This window comes from Anser anser, assembly GCF_964211835.1.
Source record: "Anser anser genome assembly, chromosome: 17".
NCBI lineage: Eukaryota > Metazoa > Chordata > Aves > Anseriformes > Anatidae > Anser > Anser anser.
The window spans coordinates 1743311-1761109 of record NC_139738.1 but is presented as its reverse complement, the minus strand read 5'-3'; the positions used below and the strand labels follow the sequence as shown (position 1 = coordinate 1761109).

Genomic DNA, 17799 nt, shown 5'->3' with positions numbered 1-17799 from the left:
AATAAATTGTTTGAGCTCCAGCATTAGCGGGCTGGGCTTTGCCTTGGGATTAGGAGCCAGCTTGGGAACCAGCGAGTGCTATCTCTGCCTTCACGTAACCTCATTAACTCCGTAATGTTAAACACATTCCCCAGCCGGGCTCCGTGGTCGTGTCTCCGGCCCGCTCCCTCCCAGGGCCGCGGCCCATCTCGAAGGCATCTCTGTGAAACCCTTGTAGTAAACGTTAGCGATCCCTTCTGAGCTGTTATTGTCTCTGCCTTCAGATAACTAAGCAGGTATACGCTTAAGTCCAAGATAAACACTTCCTTGGCCTCTCATTTATTGCAGATATAAACTCCCATAAAGCTCGCCACTGTGCTAGCTATCATGCCCTCTATCGCCTTTTTGCAAAATGTAATCCATAAAATGCTTTCATGGTAACCTTATACATCGGCAACCAGTGATAACATCTCGAGGCCCCCGTGACAGACAGGAACTCGCAAGCATGGAGTTAATAATGCAAACTTTCAAAAAATGAAACTGGCAGAAAGAGACGAGGAGGGGAATAAAAGGGGCCGGTGTGGCTGTAATTGGGACCATGTGAGCTTCCTTAGAGAGGGATTAAGGGAAAGAGACAGGCCTCGCCCGCGAAGATTAGTTTCAATTAGACGGGCTGGAGGCGAAAGTCAGGACTTGGTGAAAGATTAAAACAAGAAGGGAGAAAGTTTCCATTGCTTTTGCTCCAGGCCTACACAAGAGGGTTCAGTGAGATCATGCTAATTGAAGGCAAAGCTCGCATGGAAGTTAGGAAGAACTCGCATTAATTGATTCGATGCTGCGATTTTTTTCTTTATCCGCAGTGTTCTTTGGGGTTGTTCTTTTTTTTTCAGTCTTTTTTTTTTTTTCTTCCCCCTTTTCAAAACATAAAGAGGGAAAAATCATCCGCAATGCCCACCGCGGTTGCGCGGAGCCATGCGGGCGAGCGGCGGGCCCTCACCTGGTGCCACCCCGGCACGGCCTCGCCGCGGTCCCCGCTCGGTTTAGCATCAAGCCCTAGAACCAAATTGGCGGTGTCACTGCTACTACCGTACAGCTGAGCTCCTCGTTGCACAAATTAAGGAGCCCATTCCCTTGACAGATTTGTTTTTCCTGCAAGAAGGTGCAATTTAGAGCATTAATTAAACGTACTCTCTGGAATCTACTGTATGGGAATCACCGAGGCTCGCGTTTTCCAGCCCTGGGGTTGAGCAGAGATAACACATGGTTTCCTTCTGGCTACCATAAAGAGGAGCTCTTCGGGAAATGGCAAATGAGGTACTGTCGTCCGTCCCTGACTGGGAGAATAAACCACTGGTGTAACTGTGGTGCTGGCGAGGGAATTGCATTGCTTCTCTCCTCCTGCCTCCCTCCCCGGCTTCCAGTTTGAGTGAAAATGGAAATTGGGGAATCATAGAAATTAGAAGTGGAGAAGATGGGTCCGTGCCGTCACCCAGAGCAGAGCTCCTCTCAGTGGTGTAGTCCTCAGAGCTTTGTCTGCTTTGCAGCGGAGTGAGTGCTGAAATTACAATTACACCATTTCCTTTAAGAGGAAACTATTCCAAATATGAATAGGTTTCCATGTTAAGAATTCTCTCCTCTGCCCCCTTGATAATACAGAGAGCTATAGCAAAATGTATATCCAATCTTTCTATATTAGATCAATATTTTTATTCCATTAAACTTGTCTCTGAGGGGCGAGATACATCATCTTTCGCCAGATTTTTGTATCAGATTGTCACTCTGTGGATTTTTGTTTCATAAAGCTTTGGAATTACAATGCCTAGTCAATTATAGTTAAATGCATTTTCACAGCCGGCCAGAAAAACATTAGCACTAATCAAAAACATCACACCAACAGGGATTCCCAAAGAGGTTTTTTTGTTTTGTTTTGTTTTATAAAAATGTTCTCTCAGCTAGAAACATCAAAAGACAACCATGGACGTGATCGGCTAAAATATGAGAAAGAGAATTTGTGCTCTAGCTGCAGCGAGATCCGTCTCTCTTGCAGATGACAGCTGATGCAAAATTTTTGCATTTAAGCTAATATCAATACCCAGCAGGGGAGGTCACTCCTGACAGCTCCAACGCTCTAATAATGGCTTGCAACCATCCTCTGTCTTTGGCTTCACATACGCGCATTATTTCATTTCGGTTTCTTGCTTCCTGTTGCATTTTTCAAATTCACAATGAAATTAGATACCGGGGGCTAATTGCTCGCTACCTTTTCATTTTTCATGTTAGAAAATGGCAACACTCCCCTGTAGGATCTCTCTTGGCCACTAGATGACTCTGTGTGATGTTCTGGTCACCAGTGAACCCAAGGCACAGCGCTGGGGCTGCGTGGAAAGCTGTGTCTGCAGCGGTGACTTCTCTCACAGGTATCGCGTCCCTTGCTTAATACAAGATGTGGTTTCAGTACGTCCCACAAACCTGGGGATAAATGCCCTGATGCTCCAGATGGAGCTTGGAGCACCTTTGCTGTCCCCATGTGCAGCAGGACCTGCCGATGTCAGCTGGGCTTTTCCAGCTATCAGAGTGACACCGTGGACATTGAGATGAATACGGTCGCATCTGGGGTCTGGGGGCTGCAGCTGACTGAACATGAAATCTTAAAAGTTCTCAGACTGGACTCATTCAGGTGTGGAACTGCTGAGCAGAACGAATTGACCTCATCTGCTACCTCAGAATGGCACCTAGACACAAACATCGCTTTGTCATTACGATATTTCTTTTAAATGGAAACATTGACAACATTCCAGTTTTTCCCAGTTAAAACCTGGTATCCCTGATTTCCTCTCCCCACCTCCCTCTGCCCTTCAGGCTTTTTTATTTTTATTTTTTTTGACCTGGAGTTATTGCATGGAAGCCTGATAAATGGATGCTATGAATGAACGTTTTCCAAACATTGTAGGAACTATTAAGAAAGTGGTTTTCCTTCTTCCCCTTTTTCCTTCCCACACTCCTCCCTCTCCCACCCCACAACTAATAGCACACAAATAGCACTTCATGTAAGTTTGGCTACTCTCCACTATTCCAGGCAGACTTCAGGAAATCTCTTGATTTATAGTTGGGGCATCCAAAGGCAGCATGCTGCCTGCTTCCTTAAGGGGTGCCTATTGGTGACATTTAGTAAGTTTGAGGTGCAGTATTTCAAATAGGGAAAATCCATATTTTAGCCAGATAACTATATGTTTATACTTATAAATTGATTTAGTAATGAAATGAGCTCCTTTCATGGTCCTTGCTGGCTTTAGGGTCTTTGTTATGGTATACTCAGACTGTTCTTGAAATTTAGTTTACCAAAGCAGAGCCAAAATTTTCTATCCGTATTCCCATGAGCAGTCCGATTGAATTGAATAGGGCTATTCACATTAATAGGTAAAGCAGGATCTGGGACGCAGTTCAGAAAAGCCACTGAGCACGTACTTGAGGCCTGCTGTCCCTCGGTCCCCTCCTGCTGCTGTTGGCTGCTCGAGGCCTACCAGCTCCGTAGCGCTCTGTTCGCCCCGCGGGTATGGGAGTCCTATGTCTGGTTTCCTGCGGGTGGGATGCTTGGGATGGGTGTTGTTCAGGCCAAAGTTAGACCTACAGCCGAGCGATTTGCCCTTGTATTTGGGTTTAGTCCTCTATGGCTCGGTGATGTTTCGCTTACCAATAAATTCCTGTCCCCTGCCCTGGGGGCAGCTGCTGCCTGGCGGACCTAGGTGCTGCCTGAGGATCGCCAGAGAAAACGTGAAGAAACTTGTCGACAGTTGGAACTTTCTAATTTCCAGCGCTGCATCGCTAGGTTCATATGTTAGAGGCATTTTGGAAAACGGCCTCGCTGATACACCATGCTGGAACACAGCGGAGGTTTGCCAGGTTAGCACTGTGCTTAACTCAGGCTCATTTTCAGTGGGGACCTGTAAAATCTTTCCATAGGAAATGCTGGAATAAGTAGGACTTCAGTTTAGACTCCTTCACGTGAGACAGGGCTGTCGTTGTGCTTGGAAGGAGTTTCTCGTGACAGCTGCTTTGTGCTGGCCCGGATCCGGCTGCACGAGAAACACGTTTGCAGAAGGCAGGCATTGTTTAACGCCGCGGAAGAGAGGTGTCGTTGCAAGCAAAAAGGCACAGGTTTGGACTTCTCTATCCAGCTTCTTGCGTTGAATGAAATGTTAATTGAAGGATGCAGCTGGATCTTGCCTGAACCCCCGCAGTCCCAAACTTAGCAGATAGGGCGATGGCTTGTGACCAAGGATCGGGGTGTTCGTCTCATTGGAAGCTTTACTCTGTTTGGCAGCGTTTTGGGGGAAGAGTTATTTTTCCTGTTGTTCTGCATACGAATGGTGCTGATAGCAATGAGGTCCTGTCCCTTGCTTTTTGGCTCTGATGAAACCAAATTCGTTTTTAAGGTTAAGAATAACTTCTGCAGTAATAATGGGTCATCACCATGATGCGCTCACCTGGCATGAAATTACCATTTTATAACAAGTGAAAACTTGCACGATTTTCTCACAGCATCACCTGAAAGAGGAGCAGGGTAGTGGCGAGCTCAGGGATCCAGGTGCTGTTCCAGTTTTAGTCCATTTTACAGATTTGACAGGTAAGCTGTAGCATTCACTTCTGAAGATGTTCTGGTTTTCCACCTGTAGAAAGGGGAAGCAGCTATCTGTGAAAAGTGTCTGGAAGACGAGCACCACACAGCCTTGTTTCTAGCCAGTGCTTTTTAGAAGGTGCTCAACTTTGGGTAAAATAAAGGTTTTTACTGTGAAAGCATTATTATGCAGTAGGCCAAACCATGGCATCCTTGGACAGTGCTGGGCCATCAGCTCCCCCTGAGAGCTGGGGATTTGCCTGGTCCAGAATGTGTCTGGAATTCTGCCCAGAGTTAAGGACATTTTGTTAGTTTAGGTTCGTCTTTGAAGGGAAAAGCACAACTGTGCTCACAGATACCTGAAACTCTCTTGGGGGTAGGACTTCAGGTTTCCCACTGTATGTGAAAAATGTGCCTATCAATAGCTAATATTTCTTCCTCCGTTTGTAATATATTTCTCTTTATGTTATTTCTCTTCTCCTTTACGATTTTTTCTTTATCTTATATGGGAAAACATGAAGCAATGCTAACTGGGAAACAAAAGAGTTAATCCTTTTCCGCAGCACTCTGATATTTCGTTTATCTGCCTTGCTTCTTCCTGGATTACGACAACAGGTAAATCTTCTCCCAAGAATAAAATAAACCCTGCTCACAGAGTTACAGAAATCCAAAAGTCTTTGAATTCAATTTGCAGTCCCAAAGTAGGCAAAACTCCCTGCCTGTTGTGCTCCCGAAAGCATAACGTGAAGATACCCAGTTGAAATTTCTTCTAGACAGTTTAATGAAGAGGAGAATTAAGTGAAGAAAGAGAATGCAACAAGGACGCTGTTCGGGCAGTCTCTTTGCAGAGGCCTTTGTCTATTGAAAACCTGGACCAAAAAGCCCTGCTCCTGTCCTGCTCCTCCCACGGCTTCACTTAAATTCTCCGATCGTGAGGGCATGCAGGGAACAGCTGCTTATGATCTCTTCACAAGTGCTGGGTCATTGGTAAACAACCATCCCTCCACCCTCCCGGAGAAAAAAAAAAATTATACAAAAAATGTATTCATTTTCCCTGATGATGAAGAGTAATGAAGAGCACGTGCATGCTGCACTAAGAGAGAGAGAGAAAAAAATGACAAATTAAATCATGTCTCGTTTGACAACCCTTTAAGTGTAACAGATCTGCACTTGTGCTGTCTGACAGGCATGATTGATACCACGGAGCACTCGTCAATTTTTAAACACACAGACCGAACAAAGAGTCACTTCATCCCGGTGCTTGTAGTTTACAGGCAGCCCAGTGCTACGCAGGGTAAGCACCCCTTCATGCGGCGGTGTTTTACTTGGCAATACACTGCATCTCACTGTTTGGACAACTATATTTATTTTTATGATCCTTAAAATATTGTAACCCAGTCAACTCAACAGTCATTTAAGGTAATTTCTGGTCTGAACAGCATCTATTTTCTGGACAACTTTACAATAATATATGTTTGCTATGGGCCAAATTCTTTGTGTAGGTACCTCTGTTTCTGTGCTTATTCATAGCTGTTAACTGGGAGGGAGGCGCAGTATCCAGTAATTTCTAATAACTTGGAATTTAAACCTCCCAGTTGTTTTTGACCGTGCATTTTGTAGGCGACGTTTAGCAAGGCAAAACAATATACTTTTCTTTAACTTTATTTGTGTACAAGCAAGTGGAACAAAACCAGAGGTGGCCTTTTAAAATGATGTTTAGATGATGGTTTTAGATGAAAATTTATGTCAGAACAGCTCAAAGTGGCAAATGTAAAATAAGGTCCTGCTGTAAAGAGTCAGACTTTAATTATCAGAGCTTTGCTATTGCACCAGAGTAACAGAGTTACTGGGAGGCTTTTAAAGGCACTGATAGGGAACCGGAGGATAATACCCTGTTGAATTTTGCATTTCCTTCTGAAATGTTGTAAACGTCTACACTTGGACATCTTTCATCCTGCCATGACTATACAACATCACCTGGTTGTTTTTTCCAGGTTGAATCATCCCTCAGTGGTGTTCATACACCCCCGTGGCAGGACGTGTCGCAATATAAAGCCCTGCTCGGCACTTTAGAGCAGCCAGGGAAGCATTCTTTATGGCAGAGAAGTGCAAAGAAGAGCCTAAGCAACACCGCTGTAAATAGACTGGCGTGTATGTGATCCTGTGGGATCACAGAGGTGTGTAATAACCTCTGTTTTCAGGGATTTTCATGGAGCAACATGCCATCTTTACCTGGGCAAGGAGCTCTGAAGTTGTAGGCAGCAGCGATGCTCTCTCTCATCTCTAGACATCCTTGACTCATGTTTTTGGGTGAAATTATTTGTTAGCAGGAAAAAAAGAATCAGGAAAGCCTTGGAGCATTCAGTGGGTGTTACGAACTAAACCTGTAGTCTCTGTAAATCCAAGGCCCTCTTTAGACTGGGATTTAAGAGATGCTTACATGCATATCAGCCGTGTCTGCGCAGGGATGAATTCCATCATCTAGGCTTTCATTCTGTGTATCTTTACTACTTGTCCTGGGCCCTTAACTCCATTAAGGGTAGATGCACAACTCTGTTTATTTAGACCTTTTTAACCTGACAGTTCCAATCAAGCTAATTCATCCGAGAGAGACCAACCATCCTTTTATTTATTTTAAACTATTTTACCAAGGTAACCCAATCCAGACCATCTCCATATCTTGTTTACAAGAGCAGCCTTGGTGACAACATCTGTCCTGTGTAAAATGTCAAAAAAAAAAAAGGAAAAAGGAAAACCTAGCAAAAATCATAAAGCTATCAGAAATGTTATTCAGATGCGTGCACCAAAGTGAGCTTCCAGCATTATTGCCTACGCTATCCAGAGAAGAAAAAAAGGTCAGAAGGAGGTATCGGGGCCATGAAGGCCCTTGTTGGGGCTGGGAGTCAGGCTGCAATAAGTGTGCTCGGGGAGGCTGTGACCCCCTCTGGGTAGTGGCCACCCCTACCTGCCGGTCTCTGGCAGGAGGTGGTAGCACTGCCAGCCAGGTGTAAAATTGCGGAGCGTATCGCAGTAAGCTGTGTCTTTTGTCTTTCTCTGATGCAATTTCTTTGAAGGTTTAATGTTGATATATATATATATATTTTTTTTTTTTGACTTTTGGAAATGTACACGTCTTCTACACAAAATGGAATGCTTTAGCAGATATCTGCACATGCGCAGGTAGAGTAAGCTGTGGCTGTTTGGTACTTGTAAAGGTGAATTGTTTAAGAGGCAATAGGAGACAGTCAGTTCCTGATGTAACTGGTCAGATACAGCAGCAAGAGAGGGTTAAAATGCAGCAAAAGATGCTGTAAAAGTTCAGTCTTTGGGCCTTTTAGTATCTGAACAGTCGGAAGGGGCTTTGCGCCGTGCTTGTGATTGTTTGGCTTTTAAACTACACTCAGTTTCTGGACTGCACGGGGGGAATTTTTTCATTTTTAAGTGAAAACCTACTTATTTCAAACGAAGGTATGAATACCAATATCCAATAAAGCAGGGAAAGTCTTACATATTTCCACTCTAAAAAGTCAGCTTATGCTAGAACGACAATTGCAGCACAACATTTAAAAGTCCCACAGCGGTTCGAAGGAGATAGCTGGCTGACAAGTGTGACAATGCTTTGGGGTCCGCAGAGGCGGGGGAAAGCTGAGCAGCTCCCATTGCTGAGATGCTTTGGCAGTACTCGATGGCTTGTCTTGATCCATGCTGATCCCTGCAAGCTCTTGTATTTCAGGAAGAGGTGGGAGCCTGTGGAATTTATTTGTCACTTGAGCTAGCGATGACCATCAGGAATGAGACCTGTGTAGTCCATTATTGCTCGCCATTGTGCGGTGAGCTCTTGTTTAAGTTCGCTGCCGCACGATGTGTGGTTTGAAGTGGATTTCATGCTGGTGGAATGCTCCGCATCGGCAGACTGCAGAAAACATCTTCTGCCTGTGCACGGAGCAGGTACGGTGCGGATGGCAGGAGCACGTCCTGCCCCTGAGCCTTCCTTGGCTCAGCCTGGGGCTGGCAGCGCACCTCTGCTGTGTCTGAGAAGGGACCCTGTGGGTAGAGCTGGCAGAAATGCAGTATCCCTGCACGTTGGGGAGCTCCATCACACCCTCAAGCCGAGCAGGAGTGAAATCATTACTTTACAAATCAAAATTAACATGTTTATTTTGGTCGAAAAAACACTTCTTACAGAAAAGGTAAATTTTCACATGAGCCGTTGAATATCTGACAAATATCTTTGCTACTAAAACTGCAAAATGGATGTTAAATTAGAGAGAGGGGGAAAAACTACCCAGCTGATCCTTCCAGTTTCAATGAAACCTGCCAGAAATAAATCTAATGAAAAACATTGTCTGCCGGTTGTAGAAGCCAAACAAACATACCTGAGAAAGCTCTTTAAATTTATTATGACTGAGCCTTGCTATACACAGAAATGAGCCACATCTGCTCTTGGTATTGCACTCACATCCACGTGAAAGAAAAGATTAAAACAAGATACCAACATAAAAATAGATTGATACAGGAGAAGTGAGTGGGAACTCCTGGAAGGAGATTGTTAGATAGTGACTGCTTGGAATTAGTCCAGCCCCAATTGCGGCCGAGAGAAATTGGCTTTCTGCTGGGCCGTGTTTGCTGTAATGCAAACCAGTGTGCGCGGGGGGGTAGGTGACTGTCGTTACGACAAGCTTTTGCCAGCACAGTAGCTGAGACACCAGGGGATAATGCGTTACACTGTGATGCTTTCCAGGACATCAGTTCTGGTGGGTTGTTCCTGTCGGAGGCTGCGGGTTCCCGGGGCACGGTTTCCCACGGGGTGTTATCTCGGCGGCCCAAGGTTGAGATCCTTCGTGTGGCACTTTTGGGGAAATGCCCCCACCTCCCCGTAGTCTTCTGGTTTCAGCACCTTTCGGATCCGGCGTAAACGGAGGGCCCTTGGTCACTCGTGTGGAAACCCTGGGATGCCAGCTTTGCTTTGAGTAGTGGTGAGATCAACAATTGAGTTGAAAATGAGTACTCACATGCTGCCAAGCCCTGACCTTCCTTAGTTTCAGATTAATGCAGTATATTTAGCTTCCTGTCCTCAGCTAGTTTGCTGCGTGCCGCTGGACACTGCTGCGTGCCACGGCAGAGGTGGCAGGTGCTGATTGTGGGGTAACTCGATCCCTGTATCAGTTGTAACACATCTTAAAAAAATTAACTTACAAAAATATAAAAGGCAGTTAGCAGAATGAGATTTTCGTCCTTCAGACCTGGAAAACCTGGTGGTGTCTGTGGTTTTGTAAAAACCTCTCATACGGTATTTATTTTTATTTCTCTGCTAGCCCTTGGGTAAAGATTACTTTCAAACAAGCTGGTTTACTGTTTGCATAACACGGGCTTAAATTCAGTTAGAAATAGATCATTTTTCAAGTAAAATTCCCCAGAAAATAATTATAAGTATTTGGGGGTGTCGGGGAAACCATCAGAAAACTTTATTTTTAAGGTCTGGTGACACCTGGCAATTAAAAGTAAAAATCCATTTCTCAATCCAGACCTTCCTCCCTCTCCTTGGGGATAAATTAAACCGACCTGCAGGAGTTTCAAACGTGCTCCTAAATCCAGCATCGTTTGCTTCTGGGTAGATCCTACACTCTGCAAATTATTTCTTCCCGGGAAAGTGTCTCGGATTCATATTAATGAGGATTCCACGTTTGCGGTTAGGAGAAATTTGGTCTTGTGGCTTAAGCGGCCTCAGGACTCTCATTAAGGACAAGAGGTTAATAATCTAAACTAGCAGTTAACTAGCTCTGGTCAGCAGAACCTTGTTGCTTTTGGCTCAGCCCGCGGAGCGGGTCCCCCGTCCACTGCGGTGCCGAGGTGCGGGTGAACACGGGGAGACCAAAGGAGGCTGGCTGAGGACGAGCCGGTTCTGATTTAGCGCTGGGGGAGGTGTTTTGAGATGTTATGGCTGGGAATAAGATACTGGAGGAAAAACTAGAGTGCAAAACTAAACGTGCCCCCTGCGCAGGGAGAAGTGGCAGGGGAAAACACGGAGCTCCCGACGGGGGGGTATTTCTTGTAGGGTGGCTCCAGCACGTCAGAGACTCGTACCCGGACATCCACTGAAAGAAATGACGGAATTACAGAATAACCATCGGAATGGATCTCTGCAGCTCATCTGGTCCAACCTGCCGTAGTTAGATCAGGTTGCTCAGGGTTATATCAAGTTGTGTCTCAAACACCTCCAAGGACGCGGGCTCCAGAACTCCTCTGGGCAACCCATTGCAGAGATTTCCTCGGGTCTGTTTGGAGATTTCCATCTTCCAGCTTGTGTCTGTTGCCCCCATCCTACTGCCATGCACCTCCAAGAAGAACCCGGCCCCGTCTTCTCTGTGTTTATCAGGCAGCAGCAATCGGCAGAGAGGTTCCCCCTTTTCTTTCTCTTCTCTGGGCTGAACAGAGTCGCCCCTTGCAGGGTCTCGCTGTAAGATGTGCTTCTGTCCTGACCAGCTTGGTGGCCCGGGGCTGGACTCGCTGCTCCCTGCCGATGGCTTTCCTCTACCAGGTGGCCCCAGAGTGGACGCGGTGCCCCAGGTGCAGGAGCAATACAGGGCAAGGATCACTTGCCTGGACCTGCTGGCTGCGTTCTTGCCTGGTTCATCCAGCTATCAGCGGGATTAAGTTTCTTTCTTGGTCAAGAGCTTGCAAGAAAGAGTGCAGGTATTCCTGACATTGAGGAATTGCTGCTGAAACTAGAGGGCAGTCACAAATTAGCTCTATCCTTCTACAGCCGGTGGAAACTTTAGTTTTAATTGCACAGACTCCAAGCAAATTAAAAAAGAAGCAACCAAATCAGTTATCAGGCTGGCTTCCTGCAGTGTCCTGACAGTTCAAGGTCCCAGAGGCCTCTGCAGAGACTAGAGGTTTGGCTGGCTTCTTCTACATCCTCCCTGCTTAAGTAGAAGAGAAATAAAAACAATTTTAATCTGGAAGTGATCTTTGTGCAGTTATGGATCAAACTCTGTTCCCAGTGGAAAAAAATAGGGCATGATCAGATATCATAAAATTACCCTCCTCTTTTTCTAACGTTTTATTTCAAGGATGCAATTTATTTCACAGGATATCTCTTGTTGGAGCATCCACAGATTTATCTTCTGGTATGTTTAAAAAGATATCCCAGAATATCCAGAGAAATACATCTAGGCTCAACGTTTGGCTGGGAACGAGTATCCAAGACGTTGTCTAGAAATCCAAAATACCGGTCCACGAAACCCAGCAGAAGCATGGTCTGCCTGAACAGACGGACTTGAAAGACACGCTGTCTGTCATCCAGGCAGCATCACGTGCTGTCCATCCCATGCTAGCATCAGCCTACACACTGAAAAGCTTTGCAGCGTGCTCTCGATTTACTTCCAGAGGAGGCACCTGCTGTAAAAGAGGAAGGAGCTTCGTTACCTATTGTTTTGCAGGAGAACATGGTGCTCTCGCCGTCTGCAGTTCCCCTGGGACCGCGGTGTCCAGGACGAGTGGGCTCCCTCCGGTTTTATCATCAGGCAGCCCAAGTTGCCTTGGTGGCTGGTTGCAGGAAGGAGAAGTGCTCTAAATGCACGGGAGCCCCCAAGTTAATGCCGCTCGGGCCCGTTTCTGACGCCTCTCTCTTCTTGTGTCAGGAAAGCCGCCTCTGCACTCGCAGTTCCCCTTGGGAAGAAGTGCCTGGGACTCTAGCCTAGCCATACATCTCTGTCAAAATCTCTATGAATAAATTAACCTTTCTAAAGATTAGTGCACCCTAATACCTCAGGGTTTTTTTCTTGTTTTTTTAACAGAACAAATGCTAAAAATGCCTTGACAGACCTTGCTAGGTTTTGTGCTGTGGATCATCTACAAGGGATTATGCTGGGGGTAGCTTTAAAGGCACAGCCGTGAGATTCTGGAGAGTACCAACATGTCTCCTCCCTTGGAGAAGGGCTTTAATGCATGGCAAACATATGATTATGAGCAGGAAATCCTCGTTAGGGCAAATAATAAAGAAGCTAATGAAAATCCTCATGCTTCTCCTTCTGCAACACCTCAGATTCAGTCATCTCCCAGCGTTTCACAACTGTTAGTGCACCGGAGCAAAGAAATGGTCTGACTCGGGTGACTTTGAAGACTTTGGTGGCTGCACTTAACACTCAAACAGCTCCAGCACGGGCTGCCCGCTACGGCTGGGAAACAATGGGCTCAGTGTCAGCAGCCCAGCTGGCCCTTCTCCTGGAGACTTTTGCCCGTCCTTCCTTACTCGAGCCCTTGTTTGGTGGAGCGGGCTGCGGGGAGGTCAGGTATCTGCTGCTCTGTTCTCTTGCCATTGAGTTGCTGGAATTGATCTGATCCTTTCCAGGCGGCTGGGGGCAGGGGAGCCATTCCAAAGATGGTAGGGAGTGTTTTGATTTTTGATCCTTTTGAGATGAATTATGGGGAGGAAGCTGTCTGCTATCAGAGGAATTAGTCAAATTCCTTGTCAGATGTGCAATCCCATTAAAAATGCATTATCTGTTTTCAAAGCTTAAGCATGGGTGTTGGTTGAGAGTCTTTAAAATATTATTGTAAACTTTCACTGAGAAGAAGTATTCCTGAGTCTTTCATGAAGGCTAATCCCACTTCAACTACCTTAAACCATCAACTTCTGGGGTGGCCTTCCCAAGCAACACTAGGCGAGAGCATGCAATTATTCTGGGAAAATCCCCCTGGAAGATGCGTACATTTGTTTTACCACATTGTTAGCAGCGCTCAGCATTCAGCTGATTTGTTCTGATAACGGTTCTGTATCTGCTTGCCTCCTCAAATTCTCCCTTTGCTTTTCTGTCTGGCCTCTAGAGTTCAAATAGCTCTCTGAAGCCGGGTCTGAATGTGTCCTGAAGGAGACACCTAACAGATCATAAATGGTGCGCCCTGGCTGGCTGCATTCTGTTCTGTAGGGTATTTGCCTAGACCTTTGCTCAGGTGAGTTGTTAGTGCCAGAGAACAATGGGGTTTCCAGCATTTCTGTTTGCAGCCTAACCTTTCAATCTCAAGCTTTCTGACAAGGCGCAGTTTAACTCACGCGCTGAACTTCCGAAGGAGATGGGGTGATTGATGGCAGCCCAGCTGCTTTGCTCGCCTCTGCAGTGCAAACGAGAGAAAAATGCTCTCGTTCTGTATGGTCTCTTTAACACCCTTGTCACTGCATCATCTGAGCACCGCTGGACTATCTGAGAACCTGCTAATCGGTCTGTATAATTAAGCCATGCATTTTAGTGATTACAAAATCGGGTGGTCACCTTTTGGAAGGAAAGAAGCAGCCTTGGCTAGCAAAGGATCCTTGCTAGGCCAGGACCGTGCCGGCACAGAGGGACATGTTTCATGCTACTTTGTTTTTCTGTTCCATCAGAGGAGTTGGCAAAAAAATAGGCAAATTCCTCTGGTCTGGCTGAAGGCTCTGGCACCAGGCAGTGTCCGTGTTTCCTGCCTGGTTCTCTGGCAGGAGCATTAGTTTCTGTAACAACTCCGGGCCTCTGTGTCCCCGCCGGCAAACGAAACACAGCTTGGTGCTTATCTCTTGACATACCAGTGAAGTTACGGGTTCAATCACCATTAGGCATCATTGCCAATCCACCTGTTAAAATATTTTCCAGACAACAAAGTATGAAAGTAGTGCATGCACATCATAAATATTTGGGATAATGTGTTATGTTTGAAAGCTTTTAAGGAGCTCTGATTTTATTTTGATGGTGGCTGAACTCCCAAGAGACCGCACTGGGACTTGCGAACAAACGCTGCGGATTGAAATAAATTGTGCGGGAAGGTGAAAACCAGCTTCGCTCTCGCTCCAGCCAATCCACCTAAAAACTCAGCCCAAAGTTTTCGGAGAGTTTCAAGAGCTCCCCTCTCTCTTCTGCTTGGTTAACGGAGGAGCACCAGTGATTATTCTCGTGCTCCCTTCCAGGGTTGGTAAGCAGTGAATCTTGAGATCCTCACCTGGTCTTTGCCTTGCAAAGCTTCTGCTCCCCGTGCTCTCGGATCGGAGAGTTCAGTTTGCTGCAGACATGCAGCTGTGATGCAGCTTATTTTAATGCTCTGAAGCAGAGACGGTGGTGGCACTTTAATGTTTTCTTTGCCAAAATAGGTTTATCTCAAAAGTTTGTTATTTCAACAACGTGCAGTGTTTACCATAAATAGTGGGGCCTGCAGAAAGCCTGTTGCAACCCTGTTCCTACTATGAATCAGCAGTACCTCAAGCCTGAACCAATTTAGGAGGGTATTGGCCATATGATTTTAATATTAACAAGCAGAGAAAATTTGTGAGTGGGTTGTTGGCCAGTTTCATAGTGAGGGGCACCTGCAATCCATCAACGCGGCTCCTACAACAAGGTGTCGATGCACAGGCAGAATAATAACAGGAATCCGCTGCGTGCGGGGATCACTCAGCTCGTGGGGAGGTGTTAACATGAAGGAGAAAAGAAAACATTATGGTGAAACGTTTTTATTTGTTGGTGAGTCTTGCTCGGAGATGTGAAAGAAGCAGGGCAAGGGATGGAACGTGGCAAGGAAAAAGAGAAAAAGGGGGGAAAAAAAGGGGGAAAAAAGGCATTACAATTGTGAGACCCAATCCAAGGGTTGGCAAAAGGACCCAAGTCCCAGGCTCCTTCTCCTTGGGAAGCTCAGGTGGCACTTCCCAGCCTTCAGAAACACCAAATGGTTGGCTAACATGGGTCAAGGAAACCCATCTGTGGGTAACATGGAGCTGTCGTGTCCTGCTTTAGTCGCTTTGTCTCTGCCTTTACCTCTGTTTCTTTATTTCTACATCATGTAGCGAGTCTTGACTTAGCAGAATACGTCTACTCTAATTCAGGCTGCCCATACATGCTATTGGCAACATGTGCTGGCTTTATTGTGTTAATGGCATGCGTTTCTGCAGATCTGAACTAACACCAATCTTTTTTTCTCCCTCCAGATGAAAAAGCCCTGAGCCTACATTCTGTTTTGCCAGTCGCTGTTTCCTGTCACTCGCAGTGGCCTCTTCCCAGGAGGTAAGAAAATAATCTTGTGTATTTTTTACCAACGGTAATCTGTTGTTTTGGCATTCTGTGAATGACTGGTTTCAGGCGATTCTGTCAGCGTACCTAGCCAGCAACCAGGTTTTGGATGTTTGCTTTGGGAACATTTTGTGGTTGAATGGCTGTGTTCCATTCCACATGTAAACATGGGCAAAAACTCATATTTAACAGTTCTAAACAGTTGGACACTGGTCAAAGAGGCTACCCCCCCCTTCTCTTTAATACACTGAAATTTTGCATGAAGTACAGAACAATTTAGTAGCAGGAATGCCCAGGTCCTGCCAAACGTATGATTTTGTTTTATTTTATTTTTAAAAATGCCTCGCACAAAGACCGAGCCTGTATTTGGAAGGAGATGTCAGGAAAGCAAAACTTAATTGAATCTCAGACTGTACAATTGGAGTCATGTCTAAAAGGAAAGCTGTCTTTTCCCTCAGCGTGCACTTGTACTGGAGGCCAGTTTCCACTCTCATCTGCATGAGTTTAAGCCACAGTAACTCCGCATGTGCCTGCACCAGTGGGGCTTGAGATCAGCATTGGGTCCTCAGCTATATCAAGCTTTGTTTTTACTTGCTTAGACATCTGATTGATCCCAGCGATGCCAATCTAGTTACTTGCCTTGGCCACTCGGAAGAGTCTGGCCTCGGCAACAGGGCCTGGTGTGTGTTCAGCACTTTCCAAAATCCAGCTCTGTGTTACCAAGCGCTGTGTGCTGTGCTCCAGTGGGAGCAGGAGACCTCTGCATCCCGTAAGAAACAGTAACCGCTGTGGTGTGAGGAGCTTGTGACAGCCCTTTGCCTATGGGCAGCTTTATCTTCTGGGGGTTTTCAAAGCATCTGGTGGAGGCATCTCCCTCAGGTCCTCAGATGGTGGAGCTCATTTTCCCCACACAGAGTTGCTTCTCCCGTGCTGCAGGGCTGGAGCCCGCCTGCAGCACCTCAGAGCATCTCGGCTCCCTCGTTCCCAGAAGAGGTCCCCGGTCCTTCCACCAGGCTCTCGGTGCCTACAGAAAGGATCCCTGCAGAGGGCTGTGTTAGTTCCTGGGGGAGATGTTCGCTGTACAGAAAGCATGAAAAGCATTTGGAAAGAGAGGGCTCCTTTGGTCTGACGACAGAGAGTCCTGTGCAGAGGGCTGTTTGAAGGGTGGTGAGGATAAAAAGGCCTTTGTTCGAAATCAAGCTTAGCCCTGGTCAAAATGGAGAAGGAAATGGATCTCTTCCTGTCTCATTTGGGCATGAGGCAGAAGATGAATATTTTGGGCCCAGTGTGCTTGGGCTACTAGTTTTATATGCTAGATCATTTGTTCAGAACCGGCCCTAAAACGTCTACTTCATGCTCCTTTTACACACTCACTGGCGGTCACAGGAGTGCAAGCTGTACTACGTATGTCCTCACGTATATTTATGATGAGCTGACAGTCACTGTGTAATAAAACCCGCCATTTCCGCACCTCCTTTAGCTCCAAACGTGCCATTGAGGTCTCTGAAAATAGGCTCGTTTCTAGCAAGTGATCCAGGAATAGCAGAGCTCGGCCTCTCAGGCGTTTGCAGTGCCGGGGCACCCCCTGGCCCGCTGGATGTCCCCAGTGTATTCTGTCGGGGGGGTTCGTGCACAGCCTGTGGAGCACCAGTGATCTCTGGTAGCACTTGTTGGTGCTGCACAGATTGTCTGATCACATGCTGCTGGCACGCTGCCTTATTTCCAGCTGCTAAATTGCATTCAAAGGCCATTTAAAATACTTTCCTAATAAAACTTGCCTATAAAAATAGTTACTATAGCTGCTGCAGGGATGTTCTAGGAGCTGATCCAAAAGACAGTCCCTACTGAGATGAGATCCACCCTACTAAAAAAAGCTGAGAAATTTCAGCCCTAGCAGAAATTCAGCAGAAATTAATGGCAGGGGAAGTGTTAATCAAACCATGTGCTTTCTTAGTTAATGCACGGTCAGTCCTGCAGCTGATGAATAAGATAGGGAGCGCGGCTTGTCGGGCAGAGTTTCTAAGCTGTTTAAATGTGCTACAGCTCTGCTATTAAAGTAGAAGAGTTTGGATTAATTGAGTAAGTGGCACTTAAGAGACTGCAGGTTAGGAGGATGCAGAGTGTGGCTACACGCAGCTTGGGTGTTCGCCCTCTTCTCTTTACGTCTGCGGTTGCACT

General features: G+C 46.2%; 1 protein-coding gene across 2 annotated transcripts in view; it reads left to right on the top strand.

The window, feature by feature from the left end:
• LOC310882955 (actin-1-like) overlaps positions 1–17799 on the top strand; it is a gene marked incomplete at its 3' end in the record, with an annotated part of 131630 nt that overhangs the window by 18991 nt on the left and 94840 nt on the right. For both annotated transcript variants that reach the window (XR_014573242.1, XM_083802473.1), the window contains exon 2: positions 15540–15615. The remainder of the gene's footprint in view (positions 1–15539; positions 15616–17799) is intronic.